Genomic DNA, 12,366 nt, shown 5'->3' with positions numbered 1-12,366 from the left:
CAAAACCACGATTCAATAACCTTCTTCGTGAAGCCTTGGCATCATCTTCATTCCACCTGCATCAGGAAATAGAAACCATGGACGAACCAATTCGTAAGCAGGACGCGCTCTCTCGCGACACAGGGGCAAGCTCTCATTCCCCCAATCTGCAAAACCCTAATTTTGGGGTGGGGACGGGCTGACAAGTGGCGCGCCTTCATTGGTCGCGTCATTCTTAAGTCAAAGTTGGTCAAACAGGTCTTCTCTGGTCAAAGCTGGTCAAATAGGGGCTTTTGTGCAATTTGGGTGAATTTAGAAGGGGTTCAAATGTAGATAGAAGAAATTTCAAGGCTTATGTGCAAATTTGGAAAATTCAGAAAGGCTAAAAGAGAAAATTTTGTTATTGAATTAATTGAATTAATTGAATTTGGGAATATCAACAGAAAATATCTTCCAAATAATTTTATAATTATCTAAATCTTTTAGTTATTTGGAAAATATAAGATAAAATATTTTATCAACAGAATACTCAGAGTCCAAGCCCAATAAAGTCCTATATAAAGAGACCGAAGGGAACCAGAAATCAGAACTTATTCATCCACCACTCCTCTCACTTTTATTTTGCAATGTATTCTACCTAATTCATGGAGGATTGAGCTTCTAGGGCTATTCCACTGTAATTTCATTATGGATTCTGAGATTAAGTTGAATTAATGTATTTGTTCCTTTTGATTGTTGATTTAAGTTATTCTTCTTCTATGTTTTTCATCTCTCAATCATATTAAAGGCAATGATTTTTGCATCGTAAGGTGTTTGAATCTACATGCATATTGATCATATGAGCTCAAGGGTTTCTAGGTTTGGTTGAGAATCTACTTTGATTAAATTTAAGAACTTTCATATGATTAAACTGGTTTTTGCTATCAATTGAGAATGTACTTTGGTTGGTGTAATAATTTCAACTATATTTAATTGAGAATTTACTTCAATTAATTAGCTTTTAATTTGGTTAGGAGATTTAAGAATAGACATGATTAAACATAATAGAATTTGATTGAGAATGTACTTTGGTTGAATTCATTGTGAATAATCTAGAAAGGTCTTGCATTTGATTGAGAATCTACTTTGGTTAACTGCATGATCGACCTCAAATTAGTTAAGAATGTACTTTAATTAATTTGAAACTTGAACAATAATAAATTGAACAATGATCTATGAATAATCATGATGAATCTATCTTGGAAAAAGCAGTGGAATTAGCTTATTTCATCATAATTGTTTCTAAGTTTCCTCTTTGTTCTTCAAACACTCTTCAAACATTAATTCTATTAGCATAGTTTCTCACTTTTATTCTAGAGAATTGCATAACTTTCATAAGATTCAAATATTGAAAAGCAATTTTGTATTCGTTGGGAGACGACTCAGGGTTACTTTAACCCTATCTACTTTCTTGAATACTACTTGGCAATAATGAAGTTGCCTTGAAAAGTAGTATTAATTTGATAGCTTCAATGACGGCGTATCAAATGCTACCTTAACGGTAGGAAATCAAAAAACACTTTGTTGTTCTAAGCAAGCATTAAATGACATTAAATGTTCAATGTTCAAAAATAATAAAAGTGATAACTGATGAGTTGATTGTACATCAAAATCCAATCAAATCAATAGTAAGTAACAGGAAAGACATTTACGGAATCGCTATAAATGTTCATCAACCTCATCTTATACGTATCAAAATGAATGTTAGAAGAAAAAGTTGTGCCAAAAAGATAAGTCAACAATGCTTTTGATAAAAGATCCGAAAAGCACGTATGCTCTGATAAAAGACATTATCCTATGACTGACACCTACACCAATAGCTAGAAAAGAACAAATCTCAAGACAAGCTTCGTCAAATGGTCATATTATCAAATCTCAAGACAAGCATCGTCATAACAATTATATCATCAAGGTGTATAAATAGAAGACAAGAAAGAAGATGATGATGATGAAGAGGAAAGAAAATATGAAGGTATGAAGATATCTCATCATCCATTGAGCAAGGAAATGTCTTTGAGCTATTAAAGCTAAATTCCTCAAATCAAAGGAAAGAGAAAAAGAGAATAGCTCAAGAAAAGAAGAATACTCTCAAGCTTCATAAGAATATCCACATGAAGAAAGAAGAAAGAGTAAAAGTGTGAAACATAAAAAAAAATCTCTCAAGCCTCATTGCAATATATACTTGTATTTGTAACAAGAGAGAAGAAAGAAAAAGCAAAGTAAAACATTCCTTTAGTGCTTCATTGTATCATTTTCTTACTTATGTAAGATGAGAGAAAAAGAGTGATGAGAGAAAGATCTGCGAGTGTTTAAACTGTTTTTTATTATAATCATATTCTCTCTATGAGAGTAATAGTCTGAACAACTTGTAAGCAATCATTGATTGCAATTTTGGAGAGAATAAAAACACTTACAACTTAATTTTGAAGAGTTGAGGAAATCTAGGCGAGGTCGTCTAGTACTGGGAGTGGTGCGAATACTCAATTGATCTAGGGTAACTGAAGGTTATTCGTTGATGAGGGATACCAAGAGTGGTGAATAATACTACACAATTAGGAATGGATGAAACTTAGCTAGGTGGTATCATGGATACCAAAATGCCTAAGGATACCACAAGTGGTGCGAATACTCAAGGAAATCTAGGCAGAGTTGCTTAGTACCAAGAGTGGTGCGAATACTCATCCAATCAAGGGTAATTAAAACTACTTGTTGACTGAGAAACCAAGAGGGGTGTGAATACTCAACTAATCTAGGGTAATATGAGGTTATTCACTGATCAAGGATACCAGGAGTGGTGAATAATACTTCACAACCAGAAGTAGGGAAACTAAACAAGACGATGTATTACAATGATACTAGAATTGTCTACAAAAACCAGGAGTGGGTAAAAGCTCAACTAGATTATGTATCGCAATGATACTGTAATCGTCTAGGGATACCAAAGTGGTGAATAATACTACGCAATCAGGAGTGAGTTAAACTCAACTAGTTAGAAGTAACAATGGTTACTCAATAGGACTAGGAACACCAAGAGTGGTTTAAAACACTCAACTGTACATCATTGAGTATTTAATGGAACTGGGCGTAACCCTAATAGGTGAGCTAGTATAAAACGTTTTGTGTGTCTTAGTTGTTTATAAACGATCTAGTTATAGTTGAAGCTTTTTCACGCTCTCATTCTCTATCAACAAGCGTCACTTCATCTAATGTCACTATCCACTTACAACATCTGGATACACTGAGTTAGTCATGTAAACAATCTTTGCAGGATATTGTTTACTAACAAGGTTCTCTAACTCGTAAGTGTTACGTACATGATGTTTAGTTTGCAAGTTGCGAAAAAGTTATGGAAACACTATTCAACCCCCCTTTTAGTGTTTCCTCACACCTTCATAAGTGACCAGAATTTAACAACACATTTAACTAACCATATCCTAAAATTCATAATTTCAAACCACCAACACCAAGTTCATTCGATAGGTAATTACCACAAAATTTCATCTATTATACCACAATTCTAAACCAAAACAAGCACACATTCAATAGAATTTACCTTAACAACCTCAGATACCAATTTAATAATTTCAAACCCAATCAAACATGCAACACAATTTATTAAAGCATCACCAACATCAAAAAGTGGTAGTTAGCTTCCCTTACCTTATACAAGAGCAAACCACTAAAGAATGCCTAAAAGAACTCCACAAGCATTGGAAGTCTTATCTACTCGTATAAACCATAGAAACACGACTAGGGTACAATGTCAGAACCACTGATCAATAGAAACTCTTATAGAAGACTCAAACGTTACATGCATCCATAACGTACTTGCATGCAAAAGAAGACAAAACAGACTAAAAAAGCATAAAATGAACTTACTCTATCTGAGAAACTGATCGATCAAAATTGAATAACTCGTCATCAAGATTAATCCTATGATCTTAGTTTTTCAATTAGACAAACAGAATATGAGAATTCTCATAGAGAAGTCTGAAAATTTTAAAAAAATAACTTTTAAAAAAATGATATTTTAAAATTATAAAATTTATTCATAACAAAACTATTTATATTAAAAAATTTTAATTAAAATAATTAAATTTCACCATTTTTAAATAACTACAGTTTAAAATCATTATTTTTATCTTCATAATTTTATGTATGCATTGCATTTTTAACATAATATTCTTCATTATTTTGGTTCGTAGATAATAAATGTTAATAGTTATCACTTTTGTTTCTTCTTACGAAATTTAAACTCGATTACATTTATCCTCTTTTACTATAAAGCTTATTTTAAGAGATGTTTATAGACTATAATAATTAATAAATACAACACACTTTTTATAATTATGATATATATATATATATATATATATATATATATATATATATATATATATATATATATATAATTTCATTAATTTGAGTAGCTCTTCATTATAAATGTGAAATAGTTTCAACGGAAGATTATTTTGACAGTCCAGAAAATTTATTGTGTAAAAATATTTTTGATTGCAGTATAAATAAACAAGAATGAAACTAATAAAATAATGCATTCACATTAATTTCCTTGTCAGATGTAATTTTGGCCAACCTTAGGTTCAAACGTTAGAAGCAAACCGATAAACCGAATATACCTATTCTCAAATTTAATAAGGCTAATTTCACGCCACTAGAAAACACATTAATTACAAATATTAACATGCATTATAATATTACTTTTTTTTTTTAGTGATGCTTGATTTTCAATTTTGGCCTTTTTGATATTTTATTTGTTGCTTTTTATTTATTTAAAATTTCAAAATTATATTATATCTTTATCTATTTTCAGAAATTTAGTAATATATTTATTATTTTTTCTGCTATATCCTTAATCCTTGTAATAATTTACTAAAAATTCGGTAAAATAAAAATGAGTACAACTATTTTATTAAAATTAATGTTTTATTACATCTCTTAGTCTCTACAAAATAATTTTAAACGTATATATAAAAATATCAAATAAATCATATTTTTAAAATAATCATTTTTGTGTTTCCAATATTTTGAATGATGTTATTTAACTATAACTAATTTCGAATTAATATAATAAATAAATATGCTGTAATTAAATTTAGGTTTAATAGCCAATTTAGTCTTCACTTTGGTTCAAAAATCTCAATTTAGTCCCTCGTTATAAAAGTGTTTTGAATTAGTCCTAACTTTTAAAATAGTGGGTCAGATTGGTCCTTTCTGTTAAATATAAGTTAACAAAATTAATGGATGATGATGTGACATAACTTAAAGCTAACGAGGGACCAATCTAACACATCAGCTTTAAGCTGTGTCACATCATCATCCATTAATTTCGTTAACTTATATTTAACAAAAGGGACCAATCTGATCCACTATTTTAAAAGTTAGGACTAATGTAAAACAATTTTATAACGAGGGACTAAATTGAGATTTTTCAACCAAAGTGGGGACTAAATTGGCTATTAAACCTTAAATTTAAAAAATGGCATATATATTACATAAAAATTGATTAAAATAGTGTAAAAGTGTAACTGCACCAATGTGGCGTTCTAAATTCGCAAAAGTCAGGTTGAGACCTGAAACAGTGTCTATTTTATTTTTTATTTCTGTCACTCCTTATATCTTCTCTCTCTTCCTTCTTCTATGCTCTGTTTTTCTTCTTCCTCTGTTTCTTCACTCTCATTTTCCTCTCTTTCTTTCTCTCTATCATTAAATTCTCTCTCTAGAATTTTCTGTCCTTTAGCTGTGGTTTTTCTGACTCTTCTCAAAGCCCCGCTACTCCTCTCCCCAGGGTCTAGTAAAAGACGCTTCACTTTTCTTCCAATTTCAAACCCAACTCCTCCATTTTTTCCGCTCATTGGAGGAACTGTTTCTTTATATTAAGGTAAACGTTGAAATAACGTACCCCTTTTGTTTTTGTCTCTCTTTCTCTTTCTATGCACTTTTACCATTGAAACTGAACCAGTGATTTCTGGGGTTGTCCAAAAAGGGTGTTTTTATTGTTTTACTGGGGGAAAGTTTTCATCTTTGAACGTTTTTTTTTCTTGTTGGGTCTGGTGTTTTGCTGATGACACGTTTTTTATGATCCTGTTTTATTTTTGTTGGGTTGTGTAGGTTGTTGTCAGTGGTGCTCATTGTTTTTCCTCATTCGGGTGTGTTGTTACTTTTCGAGTTTGGAGAAAAGTCCCTTTGATTTTTGTTGTATTTGCTTTTGATTTTTGATGGTTTCTGGTTACAGGGTGTTTCTCTCAGGGTAGCGCTTGGAGTTACAGAACAACACCAAATAATAATATTAAAATAAATAAATAATAATACATAATAATAACATGTTTAATTGTTCTCTCTGTTTTCTTGAGATTTACGTTTCGCAATGACGAGAGGTTGACAACTTCGTTCACCCTTATTTTCTCCCGATATTTCTGAAGGTACGTTTAATTTCTCACTGGTTTCTACCTTTTTACACCATCTATCTGTTCCATGCTTTTGTATATTACTCTAGAACTGCTTTTTGTTGAGTGAACTTTTTTTATTATATTGAAGGAAAACACTAAAAAATGTTGGTGAAAATGTGTATGCATGAGTGAAAAAATAGCCTTGACTGATGAAAAGCAAGGTTGTAAAAATATGCCTCATGTATGCATGCTTATTAGTTGTTTCTTGTCTGTAATGAACCTTTGATTGCTCTGAAGTTATAGCATGATTTCTGGCAGCGTTTATTTTGACTTTTGGGGTGTTCAAATGGGTATGGAGGAGTTTGGTACTTGTGAAGTTCAATTTCAAAATTTGAGTCACCAATTGTTGTTTTGTGTTTTTTTTTTTTGGAAGTTAAAATATGGATTTTTTAGAGCTCTAAGAATCTCATGTTGTAATATTTTGACCTTTTTTAATGATAGGCATGTGAACTTCTGACATAATGGATGTTGAAATGACATTAACTTTGGAAAGATATCAGTGTGTGTCACAGTAACTTCTCTGTCCCAAAAATATTTTCCTCATCATTTTTTCTTCTAAACTCCATTATTTTGGTTCACCTTTATCTCTTTCTTTTAGCTTTTCAATTATAATACCTTCTTTTGTCTGAGAAACGTTACGGATTATTTATTTCATGTTATAAAAGAGCAATTAAGTGGTAATTAAGTGGTGCTAATGCTGTTCAATAGCTCTTAAATTTTTGCCGTTATGGAACACTTGTACTCAGTGCAAGTTCCCAGAGACCGTGATTTTAGTCACGGGAAATGTAAATTATCTCTCCTAACTATTACGTACAATCATCACGTTGTCTTTTTCTATATAATAATATATGTGTGCAATAATACTTTGGATATGAAAGCAAAAAATTAGTTGAATCTTTTCCTCATTTGGGTAAAGGAAAATGAAGAAAAATGGTATTATGTGAACACATTCCATTTTCATGGTTTCTTTTCAGTTTCTTTTTACCCTAAACTTTTGCCAGCCCACAAAACACGCGTTCTGTAGAGGGATATAAATGTCTTATCTACCATGTGTTGGTATTTTATTTAGGTTAGGTTAAGTTATTTTACATGGACCCAGTTTTAGAGAAGCAACTATAAGTTGAAACATTTAGTGTCTGAATTTACCTACAAGATGTTACTTTCCATAACCAATTCTTGGTGTTTTAGTTTTAAGGGAAAAATGTAATTTTTATTTTTCCCTGACACCCTTTTGTAAGTAAACATTTTTCATTTGTCATGACGTTTAAGTTAGATTTACCATATCAGACATGTTCACTTTCATATGGGTTCTGCTGTTAACACTGTTGGGGAAGTACTATCTTCCTACAGGGCTAAATAAAGGTGTTTGATATGCATAGCACAGGGAATCCTAAGGATTATGAATCAGGCCAACACACATTTTAATAGAAAAAATAATTGTCAGGTTTTTTAAAGGGTGGGTTACATTGGGAGTCACAATTCAACCGTGATCTACCTATGTCCAATGATTACCCTATAAAAGCTGTAATTTAGATGAATTTTGTAAATTGATTTTACCATTTCTTTGTTAAACATGGGAAGTGAATGAAATATGGGTTTATAAATAATTCATGCTAAAGAAACTAATAAAGGGGGTGTGCTTAATTGAGTGATGGGCCTATTGCTCTAACGCTCCTTGAAGGGAAGTTGGGATAAACTATAAAGTGTTTGTAGAAATGATGAGCTTGTTTTCTTGGTGGGAGATGGTGGTGTTAAATCAGGGCTTAAAGTTTTTTCCTTTTCATGGTATAATAAAGCATGGTGTTTTCTTTCTTTATTTTTAGTTATTATTAATTATTAATCACTGGATCTTGTTACGTAAGATCTTGGTTTTATGTTAAGAATCCGGCTGCAGTTTGCCATGATGGACAAGATGCCTAGTATTACGTGGATAAACTACAATTTTGACCTTTTTAATGTAACTTTAGATCTTGTTCTTGGGTTGGTTTCTACTCTCTTGAATCGGTGTTAGAAACTGCTTTTTGACACTGTTTACATTATGCATACAATGAAATTTTAGTAGTAGATGGAGTAGTACAAAAAGAAAAATTCCCTCCCCTAGTAAAGGTCCTCGGTCTATGTGTTAAAGCATTGCACTATTTCTTTATGTTTTGTCAAAAGCTTTTGCTTGAACATGGCCATCATCATCACCATTGTGTTATAATATATAAGACTTTATTTTATTGCCCTCGTGAGACCCTTTAAAGATATTGCTGATCCTTGATTCATACATTTCACTAATCACAGTTCTGATCTGCGTTTGTGATTTCTGGTGACTGCTTATGCAGATGGAATCGGTGAAGCCATTGGCTGTGACCCCGAGAAAGAAGCTGGCACGCAGTTTTGCTAAGGTTCTTCATGTGAAAGCACTGATTGGGATTGCCTCTGTTGATGGGTTGAAGAGTGTTATATCTGATGCAAATCTCAAGGATGAAGGGAACATGGGAAAGAGTAATAAGAGTTCACTGAATTGGTCTGAGTCTTTCGTTGAAGATGATGATGAAGAGCTTCAGGAGAGAAAGGCCAATGAAGCTCTTCTGGCAAAGCTTTTTGCTAGCATTTCAATTGTTAAAGGTGCATATGCTGAGTTCCAATATTCTCAGTCACCTTTTGACCCTGATGGAATCGAAGCTGCTGATCAATTGCTAGTGTCTGAGTTGAAGAACTTGTCTGAGCTGAAACAATGTTTCTTGAAGAAACAGTTTGATCCTTCGCCCGAGACAGCTATTCTTGAGGCTGAATCCAAGGAGCTGCAGGGTGTGATCAAAACATATGAGATCATGGGGAAGAAGCTAGAGTCTCAGGTGCGGCTCAAGGATTCTGAGGTTATTTTTCTTAGGGAAAAGTTAGAGGAAGCTAATAAGCGTAACAAGGCAATTGAGAAGAGATTAAATCAAAGTGGCCAACTAGCTGTGCTTGATAATGTTCACATATCAGGGTTAAGTCCTAGCCATTTTATCACAGTTCTTCGCCATGCGGTTAGGTCCATTCGCAACTTCGTGAGGGTGATTGTGGATGAGATGAGATCTGCAGACTGGGATGTTGATGCTGCAGTGAATGCCATTGAGCAGAATGTGGTTTATTTGGCAGAAGATCACAAGTGTTTTGCAATTGAGGCATTTGTTTGCAGAGAGATGTTTGATGCTTTCCACTTCCCAAACTTTTCTGTGTCAAAAGAGTCTCTCCCTGATAGAAGCAGGAGGCAGCAGTGGTTCTATGGGAGGTTCAATGAGATGAAATCCATGAAGGCAAAGGACTTCCTTGCTGAGAAGCCAAGATCATCATTTGCAAAGTTTTGCAGGGTGAAGTACTTGAAAATGGTTCATCCCAAGATGGAGTCATCATTTTTTGGTAACATGAGTCAAAGGAACCTTGTGAATGCTGGAGAGTTTCCAGACACTGCATTCTTCACATCATTTGCTGAGATGGCCAAGAGGGTGTGGCTTCTACACTGCTTGGCCTTCTCTTTGGAGCCCCAAGCTTCAATCTTTCAAGTGGGGAAGGGGTGTAGATTCTCTGATGTATACATGGAAAGTGTGAATGATGAAATCTTCCTGTATTCAGAAGTGGAATCAGATCCACAAGTTGTTTTCACAGTAGTTCCGGGGTTTAGGATTGGTAAAACTGTTATACAGTGTCAAGTGTACCTCTCACAGCACCAAAGCAAGGAAAAAAAAATCACTTCCACAAAGCAAAGGTAGCAGCAGCAGCAGGCACTAGGGGACCCCACAACACAGGTTATATTGAACTGGAAGGCATTCTTTTATTTTCTGAGTGAACTTTTTGGAGGGAAATGAAGGAATTGTGGGGACTGAGCTCTGGCTAGGATCACTCACTGGGGCATCTTTGTCCATTTGTATTTTGGCCATTTTGAAAAGAAAAGCCATTGGACCGTTGCATTGGGAACAACCCTTTCTTTAGAATCTTTCTTAATTTATGCCAGATTTATCAAAGACATCCTCCCAAATTTTCTTATCAGCCCAATGACAGGGATGTCTAGCTGTTATGCATCTTTTTTAGACATTGCATTTTATTATATGTACATAATGATATATAGGTGGGAATTTTATAATCCTCCTCTTTTCCTTTCTTTATTAATCTTACTTCTGCTCAATTCCCCTATTTTTGACCCTCTTAGCTTTATTTTTTAATGCCACTTGGTGTGGCTCTACATGCCTCCAAAATCTATGTGTTGTCAACTTACCTTTAATTATTCTTCATTCCTCCTACCAAATGCTGGTTAAATATGAACAGAAACAAATAAACAAATGGCAGAATGCCAATTTTTCCCCTTGCAGCTGTGATTAACTAATTCAATGGTGACTGCTCTTGTTGTACAAATGGATATTGGGTGTGTAAATGTATTGAAGGCTAATGGGGGCCCCCCAAGATGCCAACTTTATTGAACTAAGTCGGTGTTGAAGGGGCATGTGAAGACAATATTTGCAAACCTTTCTATGTCTCAATAAAGGAGATTTGAGATGTCATTCTTGTTGATGGGTTTGTATGCATGCATGCATCTTCATGTCATGTTTCCCAACTGTTACAAATATCTATGCATACCATGCTGATGCAGGTGGTTGTGTGTATATTGGGCTATGATTCACATGGTGTAGCAGAAGTGGAAAGTGGGTAAGGACCATATGGATCTTTAAGGGCTATTCATGTCTTAAAAATCTTCGAAAGGTGTCATCTTTTACCCTAGAATAATTGAGGGTCAAACTTTTTCTCCTCTGATAATTTCATGAAGTTTGGTACAGGTGGCAAGGGGGTAGAAGGGTAGGTTTAGGTGAGTTACATACCATGTAAGTTTCTTTGTAAGTAAATTCGTATGTTTTTCTGCTTCATTGTTTTTATAAGTTTAAGATTGTTGTTTTTTTTTTCTGTAGTTTTCAGCACTGATTCGTTGATCTATTGAAGAAAAAGAGTTACATTCTGTTTTGGTAATGAGTTACTTTTTCTACATGTTTGGGTCTTTTTTTTTCTCCTATATGAAAAGTAGAATAAAAAATTTGGATTTTTTGTAAATTTCTTATATTATTATCTCTGTAATGTACTTTTAAAATATGTTAATAAATATTAAATTTAATGTTTTAAAATATATTAATAAATATTAAATTTAATGTTTTAAAATATATTAATAAATATTAAATTTAATGTTTTAAAATATATTAAAACCTTGTTAATATATTTTGAAAATTTCAAAGAAAAACAACACTGCGCAGAAAATCATTTTCCAATTTTCATCAGAGCATTGAATACAGGGTTTTACTTGGGTGTGACAGGACAGAGTCTTTGTAACAACACAACTGACAAAATAAAAAGTTAGGCAGATATCAATATAGTGGAATATTGCTACACTTTTTCATATATATATATATATATATATATGTATATATATATATATATATGTATATATATATATATGTATACATATATATATATATGTATACATATATATGTATACATATGTATACATACATATATATGTGTATATATATGTACGTATGTATGTACATATATATGTACGTATGTATGTATATATATATATATATATATATATATATATATATATATATATATATATATATATATATATATATATATATATATATATATATATATATATATATATATATATATATATATATATATATATATATTATATGTATGTATATTATATGTATGTATAATTTGTTTATTTATTTATTTATGGTTGCACATGATTTTTAACTTCATAATTGGATATAAAAGTAAAGTTGACTTTAAGGAGAAGAAAAAGTGACATGATTTGGCATTTCCAAGTGAAAGAAGGTATAATTGAAGAATGAGAGTTGCTCCC

The 12,366-nt window shown here is 32.4% G+C and overlaps 1 pseudogene across 1 annotated transcript; it reads left to right on the top strand.

The window, feature by feature from the left end:
* The first annotated feature begins 5,928 nt into the window (after positions 1 to 5,928).
* LOC124821237 (protein GRAVITROPIC IN THE LIGHT 1-like) lies at positions 5,929 to 10,622 on the top strand (annotated as a pseudogene). Its single transcript, XR_015780907.1, has 2 exons — positions 5,929 to 6,458; positions 8,813 to 10,622. The product of XR_015780907.1 is annotated as a protein GRAVITROPIC IN THE LIGHT 1-like (transcript).
* The last annotated feature ends 1,744 nt before the right edge of the window (positions 10,623 to 12,366 follow it).

Source organism: Vigna umbellata, chromosome 7 (genome assembly GCF_029865625.1).
Source record: "Vigna umbellata cultivar VRB3 chromosome 7, Vumbellata_1.0, whole genome shotgun sequence".
In the NCBI taxonomy this organism is placed as follows: Eukaryota; Viridiplantae; Streptophyta; class Magnoliopsida; order Fabales; family Fabaceae; genus Vigna; species Vigna umbellata.
The sequence above is the reverse complement of the archived record's forward strand: the minus strand, read 5'-3'. Positions and strand labels throughout refer to the sequence as shown.